The sequence below is a fragment of the Ciconia boyciana genome, chromosome 15, assembly GCF_034638445.1.
Source record: "Ciconia boyciana chromosome 15, ASM3463844v1, whole genome shotgun sequence".
NCBI classification, from domain to species: Eukaryota; Metazoa; Chordata; class Aves; order Ciconiiformes; family Ciconiidae; genus Ciconia; species Ciconia boyciana.
Window position 1 is genome coordinate 13093132 of NC_132948.1, and position 21907 is coordinate 13115038.

Below are 21907 nucleotides of genomic sequence, written 5' to 3' on the forward strand. Positions count from 1 at the left end.
TGCCCCCCAGTAAATAGATTGGGGGATGCAGAATAAACTGGGAGAGACACAACCGGGCAGATAACCCGAACTACCTAAAGAGATATTCCATACCATATAACATCACACTCAGCAACAGAATGGAAAAGAAGGGATTTTAGAGGGGTTAGCCATCTTTTCCTTGGGAACTGGCTGGGTGTTGGTCTACCCATGGGAGGTGGTGAATCATTGCCTTTTCATCATTTATTTTGTTGTTTTCTTTTCTCTTCTTCCACTTATCCTTCACTTATTAAACACATTTTTTGTTGTTTTCTTATCTTGACCCCCAAGTTTTCTTGCTTTTATTTTTCCTTTCCTCTTCTCCTGTCCCACTGAAGGGGTGGGGGAGGTGGGGGGAGTAAGTGAGCGAGCAGCTGTGTGGTGCTTAGCTGCCCAGCAGGGTTACCCCACAACACTAAGCACTGAAAAAAAATTTAATAGATGAATGACCCAAAGGGCTGAAACAGGTAGATTTGGTACAAACTGCTAGTGTCTAATTGTAGAGAAATACTACAGCAATGGTCCAAAGAGCCATAAGTAAAGAAAACACATAGGGAGAGAACGCGAAGAAAATTGGAATGAAAAATGTGCCAAGGTAGATTGGTTACTGATGTATTTGGGAGGTAGCTTGTCAGTGTGGTGCTATGATAATAAATAAATAATACTATATTACATTTATGCAGTGCCCTTCAGTGACAGACCAAGGTGCTTTTCTAGGTGAAACACAGACAGCAGCCACAAAACACTGCTGGCACATCAATGCTTTTTCAATACTGATGTAAAAATGTCCCAATAGAACTGATTTAAGTTCAAAACTATTAAAAAAATTAGGCAAGCCATTATCATGGGAAATAAACAGGCCCTGCTCTTGACAACTTCAAATTAGAATTAAGAAGCATCCAAGGGAAAAAAAGGCTTGTAGAAGTCAGTAGTGGTAACAGCCAAGATCAGAGGTGATCAAAGCAAGGACCAAATGGATGTTTATGCAGTTATGCATGTAATACTGTAATGAACTAATTTAATATAACAGCTTTTATGCTCCAGGTATTTCCTAAGGAACAGAGGCAATAGCTTTAATCCATATTAAACACAAACACAAGGGCTCAGAGTCAGGCAACAGTGTAGCAGAGAGCAAAAAAGAAGTTGAAACCATACAACATAACAAGTCCACTCTCATTAGCATTTAACTGTTATAAACCATGCCTTGGAGTAGGATTTCAGAGTCCAGGTTCAACTCAAGTGGTTTACTGATACTGTCCATAGTTTTAGACTCTAGAATTCTTGATTCCACTTGAAAAAGGGTTATAAAAAAAAAGAATCCACAATGGTTGACTTAAACAGCATACTTGTAATTATTTGTCTGCAAAAGCTGGAGGCACGAATGATACCAACAAAGCCCTTCATTTGCCAGACTACCTCCAACGACACACATTACACTTGCACAACTTTCAGTTACATAAAGTCAGATATTTTCATCAATACTGTCCATCTATTAATATAGCTCTTCCAGTAGAGTTTTGTAATATAAGCTAGATACAACTCTCCAGGATACATCAAATCCTCAGAAATATAAACTGACTAATAGATTAAAAGAAGCCAAGTTGATTCTTTGAAGGGACAACTGCCTACAATTTGTGATTTATTGAAGACCATGAGCTACGTGCCATGAGCGAGGGCTGTCAGCACGCAACGGGCTGACTGCGTAGGAAAGGAAGACGACTCTTGGAGTTCATCAGGGCTCTGGCACTGAAGGCAGGATGGATGAGTCTTTCATTTAGTCTATTTAATACACATCTATTTTAACTGATCACTTTTGATCAGTGCTGCAGTTTTCACTTTGTACTTTGACTAGAGAACTCTGATAAATGCAAATGGGGTGAAAGAGTGAATGGTAAAGGTCACAAGAACAAAAAATGAATTTCAATAAATCAAGCAATATGAAAAAGATACTAATTAACATCTCTTAAGTTCTTCTGATCCCACTACTTTTCCAACCAGTCAAGGCAGGAATGGAATTCAGGGAAACTGAAATCTCTTAAGCAGTTTTCCTCTTTTCCTTTTCTTTTTAGTTTTCAAAACTGTTTATTTTAAACAAAGTAGCTAAGGAGACTGATACTAGGGGTACACACAGCCTTTTATTATGCTACCTTATTGTTCTTTTTCCCCTAGATTTGTTGATTAAGTATCTACCGAACAAATGGAACAAATAATTTTCAAATTGTTCATTACTTATGAACTATTCCCTTAGACTAGCTGATAAACATTAGTCATGTTGTCTGATAGATCACCCAACATCATACAACATTGTTTCTGCCCTTGTACAGGATAACGGAGACATTTGAAGTGGGAGGATAACAAATGGCTAAGAGGTTTTTTGTAGAAATAACATTCACTGCTAAGATTAAGAAGCTTTGGGGATTTACAAAAATTGATGAATAATGCATATCACAGATATCAAATAGTGGGACTGTATGGATCACAGCAGACCAAACTTAGCAGTTTACTTTCCACAAGTTACCCATTATTACTTCCCCCCCCACGTTGTTCTGACAAGCAGTAAAGATAAAATTAAACCGTTGGCAGAGTAGTTTACACAAAACCACTTTAGATTCCTCAGAAAGATGAATTTCACTTATTTTAACACTACCTATCATGCACAGCTTACAATTTTACAGCATTACAATAAAGAATAGTCTCTCTTAGTTGAGCTAGACTTAACCCCAAAAAGAAAAGTTATAAGTTTTTACTCTTTTTTCCCAAGTTTCAAAGCATTGAAATGCAGACAATCCAAGGGCAGTAGACTACACAAATTCTAATACTAATCATCCAAACTAAGATTTCCTTTTATCCTCATCTCTAAGCATATCCACTCCACAGCACTACATTCAGAGATTCTGCACTACTTTACTTTTGACTAGCCCATTTCTGGAGAGCTGGGACCCAGTAATATGAGGGCGGTAGCTACTAATCCTTAACCATTGCCAAGATGACAGAGATACTCCTCTGTTGCTAGTGGAACAGAATCACATTGGCAGTCTTATCAGATGCTTCAAGTTTGTCTCATTTCCTTTGAATTTGAAAAGCGTAGAAGTTGTCATTCTGCCAGTTCTATTACATTATCACGTGAATATTATCTCCCAACCATTACACACAGGGCTGCGCTATTTTGTTTCCTCTGTATTTGATATGTGAGCTACAGCTTCCTCTGTGTATGACGCGTGAAAATTCATGTGAAATTTGAAAATTCAAAGCAGCCTAATACAATAGAAGTATAAGTACACAAATCCAAATATCCCGCACTCTGGTTTGGATTCATTCCACTCATCTGAGAAATTAAAGCAGACAGTCACTTCTCTCCCTCCATTGACTGTGGAGGGAGCTGGAAGTCCAGAGGGCAACTCAATCCAAAGAGCAGACTTGATCTCTGTTTCCAAGTACAAATGTCACACTACTGACAATACTGCAGTGTATTTTTACATAACAATTACCCCCTCTTCACATCAAAATTTCATTGAGAAAAACATATGCTCCATCAAGTTAATGAAAAACGATTGATAAAACATTGCATAAAATCTCAACTTTGCGATTTGGATTTCAGGAAAATTTGCAGACCTGGCCTTTCAGTGGGAGGTTAACCCTGTGCAGGGTTTGCCTTCATGTACACATGGTGTCTAACATCCTTTGGGAGATGAACTGTTTGCTGAGATTTGACACATAATCACACCATACACTTTGCCCAGGTGACACTCGGTATTTCAACAGTAAAAAGGGACTTGGGAGGGATCCACTTCAGCTGAGAATGTTTATTACACCCTCAGGGCTCTCCTGGGAAGTCAGAAAAGACCTGCCTCCTACTGGAAGGTACAGCCCACTGATTTTTACATGAAAACGTTAATAATACTTTCATGCATTTTCTTTTTTATAAATCCTGCCCACCTGAAAGTCGATTGAGGATCTCCAGTTTGATTTTGCCGAAGGCACTAGGTGGCACTGTGTTCTGTCTTTTGTGGCACTGCTCACCCTCAATTTGATAATATCTGCCCAGGTTTCACCAATTTATATTCTCTTGCCAATCACTGCTTGCATGTTAGCAAAGAAGATTCTTCAGCACTCATCACTACGCTTTGTCAGCCATCTCTAAGCTTTTTCTGTCCATCAAAATGGCCGGTGCTATTGAACTCAACATCATACTTATTTTTAAAATTACGTTTGCCTACCTAAAAACATGGCTTTCCTCTAGGTCCATTTAGAATTGAAAAGTTCATTGTTTCCATTTAGAATGGAAAAGAAAAAAATTGCAGTGCTGATTGCTCAACATCACAACAAAGAAAGCACAAACAGCCCAGCCCTATATAAAGGCTCATCGGCAGTCTTTTCTTCTAAGGCTGCATCAGGAATGTTATTAGAACACAGGACTGAATGTTAGAACTGTAAATCTACGCTTTTAGTTACTTGCTTTCACCCTTACCATGCAGTTTCTGCCTAAAAGCTTACACAATCCTTCCTGTCTTTTGTTGTTATTGTAATGGTCAGATCAACAGGCCATAAGCAAAAAGGTGATGAACACATAAACTGTATTTATACACACAAATACAGAGAATGAAGGAGGTTTTGCTCAGAAGAGCTTTTAATCCATTAAACTGTCTGCTCAACAATCAAGCAAGCAGATTAGAAGGAAAAATTAGTCTCCTGATTTCATAGAATAGTTAAGGCCTAATCATTTCCAGCCTATTACCCTCCCTTGTTGACCACATACAAATTTAGGACAACAGAACTTCTTTTGTAACTGTATCCTATTACTCTTTTTTGAGGTGTGTCTGCATTGAACTTTTCTTTGCTTGTATCTTATCTTCGCATGAGGTTAAAAGTCTTTGGAAGCTATACTGATCTGTAAATATTTAATCAAAGAAAGCTTTAGTCTCTGAAAATAAAAGCATATATGTATAGCAGGCATGCTTTAGAGATAGTAAAAATAATTACAAATGGAGTTTACCTCTAACATAATTTATGTTCATCTTGTGGGCATTTATCACTAAGTTTTCCTTTTGATTTCTTCCCACGTGTGTTGACAAAGAACAATTTTCAGTCAAATTAGCATTCAGTCCTGATGGACAAAGGCACCACGTTCTCACCAAACACAGACACACACTTTCAATCTGAGTTGCACATACAGCAAACCTGCCCAATATATTGGTTACCGCATAACTTCCAGGTCCAGAAAGATCAGGCAGAAGTAAAACACAACTCTGAAACAGCTACTGCTCAAAATAAAACACTGTCGGAAAGTTGTGTAGTGTACCCATCAGAGTACAGGAGTGCAAAACAAAAGGTCTAAATGCTGTTCCTACCTGTGCTGTCGAGCTGCTGGTTGATCTTAGGAAAGCCATTGCCCCTTTCTCTCTGGTTAGTCCCCTACTTTCCGGTCCATTCAAATGACAGTGGGAATTATATTTCCTGGAGTGTACCTACAGCATGCAATATAAAAAAGGCTGTAATAACAGTAAAGACTCCTTAGGTACTATCCTATGTTAATATGCCTAAAACAACTTTGCATACTGATTCCAATTCTAGAAAACATCTGCTTGCTTACCACTCACTCTTAACTTACCTCTTCCAGCATTTCCTGCAGGTTTAAGGCTTATATTTTTACATATCAATCATGGTTTCAGCAGTTTGAAGTTAGTTATTTTTAACATTAACAAGCTTCTGAAGCCAATATACACTGAAATCTGGGCATGACAGCCAAAGGAAATTAACCCAATGAAGCATAAAACAAAATGATATAGTTTACTCATTTTAAGTCAGTCATGAAAGTTCATTCTGGGTGTAAAATATGAGGAAACTTTCAGAACTGAAATTGCTTCCTTAGAGCAACGTGCTTACTGCTTCCATTGTACTGTTTGTTAAATCCTGAAAGAAGAAAAAAACACTGTAACACAGTGTAATGGCCAAGAGCATCTTTGTTTTACAGAAATAGAGAGCATGACTAGATATAAAAGGAGTGCTTCTGAAGTGCAACTTTTGAAATTTAATTTTTGATGGAGCTAGAGTTCAAAAGAGGAACCACACTTCACAATTCAAGAAAAATATTTGTGTTCAATTTTTCTACTTTTTGAAATTACGGAGAAATTAAAAGCTATATTACTAATAAATCCTTATCACATTTTAATACCCTACCTCTATGTAGGGACATATTTTTGTCTTGAAGCAAATGTTCATTGTGCCTGCTATAGGGATTACATATTATTTAGCATGTACAGTAGCAATGAGTGAGAATGCCTACGGTGCTGAAATTTTGAAAATATCCAGCCACCCAGTGACTTTCTACACATGAATCAGAGAACTGTAGGAATCTGTTCATGAAAGTCTTGGCACCCGGCATCCCTCATTAACAGATTTACCAATTTTCCACTCCTCAATAGGAATATTTTTTGGCACTTCTCTCTCTCGTATAAATTATTCCTAATTAATTAAAATGAAATTCTTAAGATGTGTGAGTTCATTAACTCCTTTAATGAGAAAGAACATTTTGGACCTTATTATTAGACTGTCATCAGTATCTGTTAGACAGTTAAATTAATAAAGTGATTATATTCAAATAACTCAGGCATTTGCATTTTATTTTTAACATTGCATGTCTCTTGCTTGCTGTGAGACTGGGGAAATTTTGCTGGTCATGAAAAAGTACAGTCTGGATGGATTTCAGTGCATTGCATGCCTGGACGTTTAAATGTATTTAGGGGTCAGAATAGCTGTGGTCTAGGAGAGGTCTACTTCAGGTCTACTGGAGCCTCAAGGAATGATTCAAGCAAGCACGTACCATGCAGCCATCCCTTAAAAATAAAGATATTGTGGTCCCTTTATTGTTAGAAAGGAAAAAGCCTGAAAGAAAAGTAGAGAGAATGGACATTTTGTATCCTTGAAAGCATCAAGATAAAAGCAGGACACAGCAATAATTTCTCCTGTACTGCACTCTCTGTATACTACTGACAGGCTGTGAAAAATATCCATTGGCTGAAAGCAATATACAAGGTGGAACTAGAGCTCCAGATGTCTCCTATTCTTGTGAAAAGCCATGGGTGTTTTGTAATGATCTCGTCATGCATCTTTCTCAGAAGTGATCCTCCAGCTACGCAGTAGCCCTTTAATGCTTTTCTGGGACACCAATTCAGTCAAGGCATACAGAAGAGACATACAACCTTAGTTCAGAAAGAGAAATGCTACTACTTTGAAAATCGTAAGTCAGCCAGGTGAAAAAAAAAAACCTGGTACCAGTTAAAACATTAATTTATAGATCATCTTAACTCACAAAATCTAGATCTGATTTTTAATAACAGGTCTCTGCTTTATACATATCCCTGCAAATTGAAATGTCAGAATGAAAATTTTTGCTCCCAAACATTATTCGATAGACAATGCAAGCATCTTTTTTCCCCCACCTCCTCATCACTGAAGGAAAAAAATCATGACTTTTCTTTCCTTTCTTATGTTTCCCAAGTCATAAACTTCACAACAATCAATAATAATGAAAAATGATAAAGACATATCCAGTCTGGCTCCTGCCTGAACTGAATTATATTTTAAATTTTGTAATCTTTAAAGCCAAACAAGATAAACTGCTGCTTCTTAAGATGCTGTTAGACTTACCATAGCCACATGGAAAGAAACTACATGAGTGAGATTTGTTGCTCAACAGACAAGTACAAAGGAGGAAAGTGGAAGATTTTTTTCAATTTAATTAAGAAACGGTTCCGTGGCTCAGGCACTGGTGCCTTCTAGACAAGTGCAGCTGATGAGGAATTTAAAGCACTGCTTCTTCAACTAAGTCTGCTTCAGTTACAGAACTCAGACATTTACAAAGAGAAATTTAGCTGAAAAAATAGTGTAACACCTGTACAACTGCTTAAATATTTATGCCACAGCTTATTTCTTTCTTTGAGGCTTCAGTTAGCTGCACAATTGAATACCACAGCAGTTACATTAAGATTCATCCCAGAGATAATGATTGAAATTAAATTATGCACATCAGAGCTGTCATCATTTGGAAGCAGTATTGGATACTTTGGCTTGAAACAATGCTGTCGATCACTATGAGGATACATAAGCTTCGTAAGAGCTCTCTTTTGGTGGAGTGGTGGAGGAATGCCCAGGGAGAACAACCCCACCGGTACCTCTGCCCTATACCCAGCTCTCACATGAACATCCATCCTACTTTCCATTCCACTGTTCATTTAATCATAGAAAAAAAAAAAAAATCACAACTGATGTGTGTGGCAGGCTCACAGCCTGAAAAGCCTATTACTGGTGGAGCCGTGAGAGAGGAGGGATATCGTGGTTTAACCCCAGCCAGCAACTAAGCACCACGCAGCTGCTCGCTCACCCTCCCCCTGCCTGGTGAGATGGGGGAGAGAATCTGAAGAGCAAAAGTGAGAAAACTCGTGGGTTGAGATAAGAACAGTTTAACAACTGAAATAAAGTAAAATAATAATAATGGTAGTGAAATAATAATAATAATAATAGAATATACAAAGCAAGTGATGCACGATGCAACCGCTCACCACCCACTGACCGACGCCCAGCCAGTCCCCAAGCAGCCATCGCTGCCCCGGCCAAGTCCCCCAGTTTCTATACTGGGCATGACGCCCTATGGTATGGAATAGCCCTGTGGCCAGCTGGGGTCAGCTCTCCTGGCTGTGCCCCCTCCCAGCTGCTTGTGCACCCGGCAGAGCAGGGGAAGCTGAAAAGCCCTTGACCAGTGTCAGCACTGCTCAGCAACAGCTAAACCATCAGCGTGTTATCAACGTTATTCTCATGCTAAATCCAAACCACAGCACTGTACCAGCTACTAGGAAGAAAATTAACTCTACCCCAGCCGAAACCAGGACAAGGGAGCATGCAAGCATTGTGTTAGGCAATTCATCCATATCACTGGCTATAAATCTAAAAAAATCCAGTGGGCATCCCTGTAGTAACCACGTCTCAAAACACTTTTGAATCCAGCTAGACGGTAGCTAAACAAAGATGAAGTCCAAACAAAACTGCAGCTCCTCAGGTATTCTAAGTGTGGTACAGATGCAGAGTATGCCTCCAGAGCTGGGAATCAAAACCCACAGGTAGGCAGGAAGGTTCTTGAGCAAGACATGCAAACTAAGAGCAAAAAATGCCAATTTGCCATTCTGGAAGACTCTGACTAATGTATCTTTAACCTCAAGATAACCTCACTTTAAACATTGTCTTGTTCTTCACAGTATAGTCATACAGGTGACCAGTAATCCGATTCAAATATTTACCAAAAATCCATGCAATCACCATTCTAAAATACAATATATTCTTCTCTTTGCACTAAAGCAAACCTCACCGGTTCAATGACAGATTCACTTATACAGAGTAAAAAAGGAAAATTTTGTGTGTGTTGGCCTATTTATTTCTCCTCTCACTGGGACATGCTATTTAAATCATTCATCCAATTACATGGTGGAAACAGAATTAACATAACATTGTATGTACAGCATTACATCTTTGTTCTTCTGTGGGAAAAACACCAATAGTACATAGACTCAAATTTCCATATACAGAAATGAAATATTGTAACTGAGAAAATTAAGTGAAATAAATTTTTTCTTCCCATAAAAGTGTTGCAGAGATACCTGGACAGAGAGCTGTATCTTCCATACTAGCCTTTTGTAAAGTAGGAAGTCTATTTGCATTTAATAGCAAACCAGGGTTTTACCAATGACCTTAATTCAAAGTGAGAAGACATTCGGTTTCTGTACACTGAATTAACTAGCTTTTTATTGAAAAACTGCTAAGTCTAATGATATATCCATCTTTAATTACTCAATGATTAATATTAAGGATAGGCTGAAATTCTCCAACCTAACTAAAATCATGGCATGAGAAACCTGTTCTGATTTAAAATAACATTGTATTTCACAAGGATTTTAATGGGCAGCTTTAATTTATTGCTTAAAATAACTACAGTCCTTCAATTTATAATGCTACTTCTTGTTTCACCTGTGATATACTACATGTTCTTATCTATGTGGATCAGCTGGCTTTATATTGGAGTTCTAACAAGTCTTACATAGTGTTAGTTACCGAGTTGCATGCCTGCATCCAAACTGGATGCTATCATTCCTCTTCAGCAGGTGAGAATGATCTAAATTGTTACCATAGCTTTTAAAGCACCAGAGACCATTACTTCAAATCCACTTTTCAAAAAGACCACCATACGGAAAAGCTGAAATACTTCAACCTTTACTAAAAGTTTGTGTTCTGTAAATACTGAAGTCAGGGAAATATCAGGATTATCAAACCATTTGTGCTATAATATTTTATGAACACATCAGTGAAGAACTACTGGTTCCAGTTCAATTATAAAAATAGTGAATGCAACTCTCTCTGAAAATACAAGGCATCTCCAGAATTTTTATTTCAAAAAGGTAACTTTTTGGTGCTTTTGAAATGAAATATGAACAAAATATCAAAATGGAGCGCTTTCACATTTTCACACTACCATCCCATTTTTTCTAGCACAATTTGCAGAATTCAGCCCAAATTCTCAGGCAATTTTTAGTTTGCCCTGAATTTCTATCTATCATATTTAGTATTTCTCATTTTTTTCCACAAATCCCAATCTGAAGTTCTCTGGACAAACATGATCTCTTTACACACATGCAGTGACATAAAAATAAGTCAGTAATAATATATTAATTCTTTTAAACCCACCAGTTACAGAAAGAAAAAATATAACATAAAGGCTTCTCTTCTCATTTTCACCAACAGACCAGTTTAAATACTGCACATGAAACATTACTATTGGGCTCGTTCAGCAAAGTCGGGTTAAGTGGCTGGTTTTGTTTCCCCAAAACACATCCCATGGCATAACAAACTGAGCTCTAGACATCCACAGAAGCTCAAATTCAGAAGACAGAAGACAGAAACTTTTAATACAAGTGGCTTCTAAGGAGTGCACATTTTATTTTAATGAAGTTATCCTGAAAATTAGGAGAAATTGTTTGACAATTTTTCCAGCTTCGGGTTCCCTTTCAGTAGCATACTTAAAAATGTACTTAAGTCCAAGATACCTAGAAAGAAATCTCTCAAGCAGTCATTACCCTAGTATTTGAGTAACTCATAGTTACTACTGCATCTGTGACAGAAGGCTGATAAGGCAGTGCTACTACTTTTCTTTCAGAAATTGAGCGTTGGGGCACAGAAAGACTGACCGCAACATTTTTAAAAAGCTCTTCAGAGCACACGTTTCAGTAAATGAAGCGGGGATACTAAATTATTCTTCAAAACAGTCTGATCTGTTCAAGGTCACATGCAAATATTACAACGGAACCAACAGCACAAGGAAATGTGTCTTCACAAGCCTCAAGCTAGTGCCTGTATCTCTGGGTCAAGCTTTTTTCCATAGTAAATGTTAAGAGGATGTAAGCACGTGCTCTGCTGAATAGGGAATCAACTTACTGAATCAACATCTAAATCCAGAGTCCTGGAAAACAGGGCCAACTATTTAATTTTTATTATTTTGTAGTACAAAGCAGCAAGAACAATGATATATTGAATTGACTTCTGAGGCAAAGAGAAAGTTGCACAAATGAGTAGTCAATTTTCTTTCCTCATCGCCATCCCCTAATGTTACAGTACTCGCACTGTATCACATCTTATTATAAAGCACCTGAAGATGAAGTCATGAGATCAAAGCTAAGAACATAAATCATGGCACGATTAAGCAGGATGTTAGGGAGACACTTAAAAGCATGTGCCATACAAGTGTTTCTATGAGAAATGGAGCTTTCAGAAGCAAAACTTGGCCGTTCACTTTAGCAGAGCTGGCATTGCCCTGTGGTAACTAATTGAAATTAATTTAATTTGTATATACTGAACTTTCACCACTACAGAAATATGCTTCACCACTGAAATAAGCTTCTTTTAATCATTTCAATGAGCATTTACGTTCTGAGTCCTGAATTCATCTCTGTTGTTATAGAAACCTTCAGGGATTTCTCAACATGTTTTGTGCAGGAAATTATTCAAAAAAGTTACATGAATTGCAGAGACAACAGCCACTTTGGTTTTAAATCCAACAGTGTGCAAATATTACCATAATGCACACTCTGTGAGTATACAAGGCTGATACAGCAGTGAAAAATTAACCACTGATCAAACAAGGACTGGTCCGTACAGAGGAGATGTAAGCAGGTGCACAAGCTGTATGTCATCCCTAATGCCAATAACTCTTGTCAGTTTTTGACAGCAAATTTAAAACACAAGCTTTCTGCTGCGCTATGTTAGAAAGACAGGACACTGCACAAAATCCAGACAAAAATGTCAGGTTTTGAACTTGTTCAATAGTTCCTGAGAAGGGAATGTACATGCATGCTCCTCTTTTGCAGGGTCTGCAGAATAGCATACTTCCAATTATATACAAATGCAAGACACAAACAAAGGAAAAAACCCTCAGTGAGAAAAACTAGGACAGCTATTGTATCTTTTACATTCAAACACCACGCTTCCATTCATTAATGATTAAATTCCCGTTTATATAAATAGCAAATTACAATAAAGACCATCAGAGGTGTGCTGCATTTCCAATCAATATGCTCTGGACTAGCATATCAGTGGACTATACTGCTTTGTATGGAGTTGTCTCTCTAGGGATGTGATTTTAATTTCTGAAGTTCTTCCTGACAGAGAACCGCTCCTGACAGAGAGAAGTTCAAGGTACAGAGCTACGAGCTGCAGAGGCAAAGGAGAGCAAAGGAAGGCAGTAGCGAACTGAACAGTATCTGCACTCATCTGTACTCTGGCTTCTTTAGGGACTGCTCTATTTTCTTTCCCAAAGTGATTGAGATGAATCAGTTCAGAAAGCATCGTTACCATTTTTTTAAACACAATTTTTCTTGGTAAAAAATGATGGCTGTGGCCTACACTCTAACAGGAAACTGCAGATTAACTTGCATTGGAAATTTCACAGCTAATGAAAACATCAGGCCACACGGTATGTTTTGTGTTTCTTTCTCTTGTGAACCCATTTGACAAAACAACTCTTCTGGATTTTGCTGCCTCTCGCCTTTTGATAATTTCCTTCCGAGTCTTTCCTTATGCTAGACAGCTTATCTTCTATAGCAGTTATCAATATAGCAGAAAACTAGTATATCCTAGTTTTTACACTGATTTAATATAAAAGGAAAATTTGATCAACGAAACATCAGCACAAATTAAGGCACAGTAAAAAATATCGTTAACGTTTAGGACAGATCCAAACCAATTATCTCTAAAATAGCTTAGAGGGAATATAAATATGCATTTCAGCAGGCAAGAGACTGAACACTGAATAAAAGGAAGATGCTGAACCCTCCGTTTTGGGCTCTGAACTGTATTCCAGAAATGCAAAGTGAAGAGTTAAATAACTGTGAATAGAGCATAGAGATTACTTTGCTTAGCAGGAAACAGTCAACAATTATATATCTGCATTATGAGCCATTAACTGGGTAGCAGTCTTGTAGGTTCAGAAAGATGTTAATGGAACAGCTGCCAGATAATAGGATGGCTGCAGAAATATGTATTTTGCCATTTGTTATGTTGATGTTGCGGTGTGCATCTGTCTGCAGATCAGCCTGATCCAAAGACCACCAAAGCACACAGTAATCTCAGTGACTCACGCAGTGTTGGTGCAGGCTGTAGGCAAATTTAAATCAAGACTGGTAACCTGTAGATAGATGCAGCTAAATCCTGTTAAAATAGATTTAATTAGGCTTAATAACCTGAATTTGTCCTTAATGTGTTAGATAAGTTGTGCTGTTCCAGAGTTCACTGTGGTGGCTTAATACTGTGGTATTAAAGTAGCTTTCTCCTCTGCTTAACGCAATGCCATAATCCTTTGGCATTGATCTAAGATCATTGTCATGGCTGTATGTCAAAGACATAATGGTTACGTATTATTAGACAGTCTTCTCTAATGTTAGATTTGGCAAAAGTAGTTTCTAGTGCTTAAGTAAAGAGGTTCAGCCATGTCCTTTATCAATGAATTCTTGGCATCAAGCTTTGTGTAAAAATGTTTTTCATTTATTTTCAGTTTCTTTAAATTCATTTGATTGTTTATTATTTAGTATGCAAAGGGCAATTAAAAGAGCACTTTAGCTTTCTTGTGGGCTATTAAATTTCGAGAAACAATGCTACACAGACACCTCTATCCAAATTGTCACCATCTTTGTACGACAATGTTTTAACCTAACAACATCTTCTCTCCAATTTCAATATTTTAACTCCATATTTTAACTTGTCGGCATCTCTTCTCTGCCCAGTACTGCATTAGCTACCACTGGAGTACAAGTGCTGCATCATCTTTGTTGTTATCATCTCTGATAGAACAGGTAATGTCTTAGTCCGACAACGGGCAATATAATGTAAATAACAGGTAACAATATCACCTTCTGTACATGATACACATCAACTATTAATGCTATGCATACCTTTTTTCTAAACAGACAAGTAATCTGACAACCACAAGCAGTGTACAAAGAAAGATCCTATTTCCTTGCTTCCAGAAGTCGTCTACAGGGAATGATAATATGGGGGTATCAGCTGTATGAGGAAATGTAAGACAAGACAAGTGAGAATACACAGCTGATTGCCTTCTACGCATGAGCAAATGGATGAAGCATGCAGTAGCATAGAAAAAAGACACTGTAAGAATGAAAACCAGGACAGCATTGAGGACATTGTTAGGATCCGCATACTATTCTTTCAGAGTGACAAATAAGAGCTTGTTAAATCTTATTACACAAACCATCTTCTAAATCACATTGCAAGTGCCTTAGTTTGCAACTGGAGTCTCCGCAGCCATCACTAAGCCTTGTAACTGTCACAGCTTGCTCTGTGTGAAGTCCATCCCTATTCTGTCCCTTTCTTCTCCCCCACTTTCCCCAGTTCTCCAACTCTGAAGACCTGTAGTTCTCTGGAGTTATGTGCAGCACTTTCACCAACACTGTAGTTTTCTCTCACTAGCAATGGTCTACAATAATCCATAGAGATATCTACTCAGTTATCATTTTTCTCAGAGGACTAATACCAGAAACGCCAGAAATCATGGTCAGTATCACTGATGTGATATTTTTTCCTACAAGCCTAAATTCTGCTAGGTTTTCCATATTCACATTTATAATTTAAATTACAACATGGGGAAAAATGCTTGAGGTTTCATTTAAAACAAACAACGAAAAAACCCAGCTTCAATTAAGACTTGCAGTAATTCCTAACCAATACCATTCTGAGCTCAAGTACCATTTCAGCATCTCATGGTACTACACAAGCACATATAAATTCCTGCAGTGTTTACTGAACGGAGCAGCAGAGCATTTCACAGTTTCCTACTTCCAAGCAGGCTGCCCTGACAGTATTTTGTAAATATGCCACCTTTCCTTTGTTTCTAAACAGAGCCCTTCAGCACCTACTTAAGGCTCTGTTTATTTGGAATTTTTTGTGTGTTGTTTTTTTTTTTTTTACTTTTGTATTTAAAATCTTCAGCAATCTCCTGAAATTACATATGTTTTCACTAAAATAAAGTAATTTCACAAGTAATCATGCATAATCACGCTTATCAAAACTTTTGTGGAGATGCTATCATACACTTCATAGCAAGTGTTCAGGTTAGTGGAGTTCTCTTTAGATTGTATTCCATCCCGCCCTTTGCATGTAGTACACAAACATGCATACGTAAAGACTTCTGCAAACCCATTCCCTATGCACACATAAAACAGTGGCATTCTACAGGCATTATTCAAAGTAACGTAACTTCTATTTTAATCAACAGAGCTTTACCAACAAAGAGACACTGCTTTGTTAAAATTGCTTGTTAGTAACATAATGTTTAACTTCATAAAAGCTTTAAAATCTAAATTCTTATTCAATTCTATCAGATATCCCTGTAGAAGGGAACATACTGATACAAACACAGCAGTTCTTTAAGAGGTTTTTTTGGTGCTTTAGGAACTTAGAAGAGATTATATGGTCCAAACAGTGAAGAGTCAGCTCCCAAATCAGTGCCTAACATAATCTTTCAAAAGATCTTTATACCAAAATTTTGAACTCTCTTGCGACTCATTCTGTGTACTGAACAGTTGTGTTTAAAGCATACAGAAACAAGTAGTGTAAACCACATTTTATGTGTGTCCAACACATGACTAAAATAGACACCAGAAAATTATACTTCTATATGTAATAGAAATGGTCTTGTTGAAAATCAACAGAAATGGACGCCTCATATGGAATTCTAAACTGCGCAGAAACCAAATGAAAGGCTATTTTATATAAAGTGCATTCTACAGAACACTATAAATTGGACAGCCATGCTGGCTTTTATCTCTCTCTATTTTATAATTCTTTATAATTTAATTCTTTACAATATAATATTACTATAAATATAGCTTATAATGAGTATATAATAATTTATCTACAATTATATAGTTTATAAAAATATATAATAAATAAATTGTATATAAAATGTATAATAATGCAATCTTATAAAGAAGCAAATTATAAAGAATCATATTATCAGTCTTCTAAAGGCATGCAGAATGATTGTATCTAAATGTGGAAAGTATCTGACACAAGATTTCCTTTTACAAAATTCACTGTCCTACCTATGGGACTCCACTAGTGGTGAGGCTCAGTCGGTCCAGCACCAGGGAAAATAAATTAGGCCCCACTAGAGATGTTACCAGCACTCTGTTCTGACACACACAGAGTCCTCTTATACCATTCCTTGTTGTTTATTCAATATTGTATCTATTCTGGCAGTAATAACAATGATTATAATGATACATCATTCTTATTACATAGAGAGTCCAAAGACAGATTGTAATCAAGAGAAAAGCAACTTAACAGAAAGGACGGGAGAAAATGTTTACTGCATCAGTGAAAATTTCTGTTTTAAAGTCACTAAATAACTTTAAGCAAGTTCAAATTATGTTGCTGAAGTCAAGATTCACACTGAAGTTGACTTTGGTCTTTTATTTGGTTACCTTCCTTCCACTGAAATGAAAAGAAATACTCCTAACCAATACTTCCCATGGCTTCAGAAGAGGTGGCCATGCTAACATACACTCATGATACTAAATCTCTTAGTTGGTAAAACTTCTAGTCAACTCCATACTTCATATTTTACAGACTGCAACAGTCTCATCTTCCAGACTAAAAGGCTGCTCACGCTACTAAGCACGCATTTAAATGGTATATTGTAACAGATCCAAACGTCTGCATGCCTAGACACCAAATGCAAATCAAGACTCCTGTGAAAGCCACAAAAAAGTTAATGCTTTAAAAATAGCTATCAACATTAGGAAATGCTTAGATAATAAGAGAGATTTACACAGCTAGATTAGGACTTTAAAAATTCCAAAGAGATCATTTGCTTTCGATGTATTAAAATCCTATTATAAAGGAAATTAACAGAAAAGTACTAAGAATGCTAATCTCAAAAGCAAAGCATTGCAAAGCATACAAATCAGCATGAAGTTAAGAGGAACTGCTGCGTAATCCAACAAAAGGTCATGGTTATTTTTCTTCTGACACAGCATGCTGAAACAGGCCAGTGAAAGGCTGGCCCAGAGTTAGAGCAAGGAAAGAAGAGAAGTGCTCTCCCTGGAGAGAGGGAAAGCAAGCCACCCCTTTTCAACAGCACACAGTAGTGTGAAGTTGCATTTACTGGCTGAGCCAGAATAAGTCAATTTATAGAGCTAGTCTTTCTTACTGGACCAAATACCTTGTAGCCATTTCACAACCACAGATAAAGCAACCTTTATTATCTCTTTATTTTCTCAGTGGTTCTCAGAGTAGGACCTCCTGCAATGCATGCATTCCCCTGAATTCAAAGATCCCAGAACAGCCTTAGGATCAGCCTAGCTCTGGGGGAACTAATGAGAAGTATATGGACAACAGAATTTAACAACAGATGACAGCATGAAAGCAAATGCTTTAATTCCTTTTTTTATCTGATACAATGACCAAAGCAAGCAGCGTCAACCACAAAAGAACAAAGAACTCAAACCGTAGCAGGCAAACCATGGGAAAGAGAGGATTTAAACAAGGTGCAGTGGTGTTTTCAGATTCTAAACAGTAAGAGCAAAAAGGAGCTAAATACCTGGGTTTTTAAAAATCTAGATAAAGAGCTAAATGTTATAATACTACTACCAAGCAACCAAACCCTGTCTTCCGTATGACAACTGAACTTGGAAAATAGACCCCCAAAAAACAAAGCAAGCATCATTATAAATCTACCAATCCCTTAATACAAGATGAAGAAAAGAGGGAATAGGGTGTGCTGCTTGTTCAAGAAACATGTCTTTGAAATTTGTGCTTTAAAGACATGGGACAAGAAGCAAAAGAAGAAAAATCAGTAGTCTAAGAAATATGTTTCCATTAGAGATGTGACTTTTCCAAGGTATGCAGATGCAGGTTCGATCTCAGGGACAAATATGCTACCATGACAGGAACAAAGAGGTAAGACTGGGCAAGTTCTTTGGGAATTTTTCCTTCTAAGGGTCTCGGGTAGTGTAGGAAGAAAAACAAGAACAAAAAAACCCTGAATTTTCAGGCTAACAAAAATAAAATAAAAATAAAAAACTGTGATCTGACAAGTAGTCAAGGATCTTGGTGACGTCAATAATGCCACATGAGAGGAACTGCAGACTCAAGGCCCCGTTTCCTTATGATAGTGCTGGAGTACGGTCCTTCGCCCCATCCCTCACTCAATAACAGGCTTCTGAAGATGTCTGTAGAGAACAGTTTTCAGTTTTCAACAGAACTAGATATAGTGCCTTGTGAAAGTCTCTATACTCTTCCTTTGTCATGGAAAACCTATGGATTCTGTCAAGGTTAGATCCTCATCTTACTCAGTCTGTGCTTGCTAAGGCTCTTGATTACCTCTTCCAGCATTTTTCTTTCTGTAAAATTAAGTGACAGGGAAAATCTGTGCCCTAACAGATTTATTCTGAAAAATTTGATGACATAGGGAGGGTTATTCCATGCAGAGTCTCAGCTTCAGTTTCAGCTGTTCAGATAGACTAGTGTTTTCAGAGTTTTACTTTAGAATCCAACACAACAGTCTTTTATCAGTGTGCGGAGTACTTAATTTGGACTATAGTGTGGTTTTATAGTAGTTTTAATAGTTTAGAACAATGTTTGGCAAAGGCACTAATTATAATTAAATGGCTTTTTCAGGCAATCATTGCATATAACTGTGTGCACAGAATGTTTAGCCCAACTGAGTTCTCATTTCAGACAGGATGTCTTCTGTAAGAGCAACATGCACATTTTCTGGCTTACAACTGTAGTAACACAGAGTAAGCAATTACCTAGACCATGTATAACAAAAAGCCAACTAGCATAAAGTCACATAAAGCCACGTTGAGAAAATATAGAGCTAATTTTAACGAGATAGGGAAGCCTTGTATGGAGTCATGGCTTTTTAAACATCAACCAATGATTAAGTTGAAACGCTTGTCCTACATGTTTTTGGGTGAAAGGAAGAAGACAAAAATATTAGAGCACTAAAGCTCCAGTAGGTTCAAAGTTCTCAGATATTCCCTACATCCGACTTTTTATACTAAACTATGAACACGGCATTTCTTGCTTTGGTTTCTTAAACATAATAAAAAGAATAATTACCACTTGAAGATTTTCAGTAATTCTCATTTCAGTGTAATTAGATGCAGTGATTAGAATATCTTTTCTATTGCATTGCAGTTCTTCCTTAGCACCAAAGAACAGTGATACAAGTTATTTACATAATTATCTTCAGTTAAAGGAGGAGCACAACTTCACACAAAAGTTGCTATTGCTTCCACTGGAGCTTCTACAACCTCCTGCATAATACCCTGTAGTGTTGTGCAATGACTTTGTAAACAGTTTGTGTCACTTCGTTATCTGTAGGATTCATTCTATTAAACACAGTCTTTCCAAATGACTTATCCATAGGCATTTTTAGCTGATCACAACTTCCGTCAGTGAAAGACCTCCTTTACACCCCAAAGACCAAGAGTCATGTTCAGATATCAACTACTTCTAGACTGCCTGCCTCACCCATCAAGTTTCAAGCACAGACAGGACAGCCTTGGCTTCTGACTGTTTCCTGAGTTGAGAAATGGATCTCTGCATCTTAATATATCATAAACGTCTGACGTGTCATTAGCGTTGTGAGTTAATAAGAATACTCCTAGGAATCCCACTAAAATATTTGTTATAAAGTTCTCATTTATCAACATTTATGAACATTTAGCTTCCAATTTCTTGGACCATTAATCCAAGTTTTCTTAATAAGCTATGCCAAAAAAGTTACCAGGAAAAAGTAATTTATAGAATGATTTTTGCTTACTAACTTTTTTAGAATAGAAACAATGTCAGCACATGAATTATATGCCAATAAAACAATATACTTGAATAACTTTCCAGTCATATATTGGAAGAAAACAATTTCAGCTTAAAGAAATATGGATGAGTTCTTTACTCTTTGACTCTCACTGAATGTAGCTAAATGACAATAATGCTCTTGGTCAAGGTCTAAATTATATTTTGATCTATGTGTTCTGTATCTTCCATCCTAGGACTGCACGATAACAAAGCATACGTTGTTTCTCACAGACCTTTCTTTTTTTCCTGATAATACTGTTGCTAATTTGCTCAGCAATTGATCTCCATCTGACTCATTTAGCATTGTGATAGCAATAACTGTTTCACCCTGACAGCTAACACAACCCAACAAAATCCCTAACCCAGTTATAGTTGAGATTTTGCTGCTGGGGAGATAGATGCAAAAACTGTATTCAAAAGCTTTGAGCATTTGAAGTGTGTGCCGAGACCTACAACGGGACCTAAGCTGCCCTTTTAGTCTGTAGCCACAGAGGAAATGCAGCCAGAGAAGTTTGCCTGGAACCCCTGCTGCAGGCTCTTTGAGTGATCTTCAGCAAGTGGCCCAATTTCTGTGCATCTATTGTTCTTCTGTAAAGCAGGGATAACAAGTATTTCTCCTTTCTCCCTAGTGCTACGTGTCATGAACTTTCATACCTTTATCATTTCTCAATACTTGTACTTATTGAATACCCAGTTCCTGGTACTGTGAAACTCAGCTGTCATGGGGAGAGAGGGGAGACAAAAGTTTGATGCTTCATGTTATGATCTGATGCTTCAAAAAAGAAAGTACAGCAAGAATTGGTCTGGGAGATGAGGGAAGGAGGTGGAAGCCAGTCACCGATACATCGAGCCAGTCACATGGTTAGAGGTTGGCACATTTCTATTCCATGGCAACTACGGTTTTTTCAGACATACATGACACAGCAGTAAATCTATACCAGGGTCTGTACCACCATTGCAATAGTGCTAATACTATCAAAGACAAGTAATTTAAAGCTAAATATTTACTAAAAATCCTGGATATGCTCTGTAACATATACCATTGCATTCTTGGCAGTTGTAATTCAGCTGGTCTAAAGATAGCTGAGTTTTACTCACATGAGCTGTGATTACTATCTCTAAATTATTTGAGACAGGGACTGTTTGCTGCTGTCAGCTTTTTGCAAAGCATGAACTGATACAGCTCTATTCTTTGTTCATATATCTAATTTGTACTACTATATAAATAAAATGGGTTTGGTGCAGATATTTTTTGAAGTCTAATGTAGCTTTTCCCAAAACTTAATTTCATAAAAGCATCAAATTAAATACATATGTTAGGCACAACATGTGTAGCAAAAAAAATTTATTCCCCTCCCCCACCCCTTTCTCCCAGTCAACTGCTGAATTACCATGAGCTGTCAAAAACTGTATCTAATTTCTATCCTTCAGTCATTTGCAAGAATGGGCTCCATTTCCAGATTGAATAAGA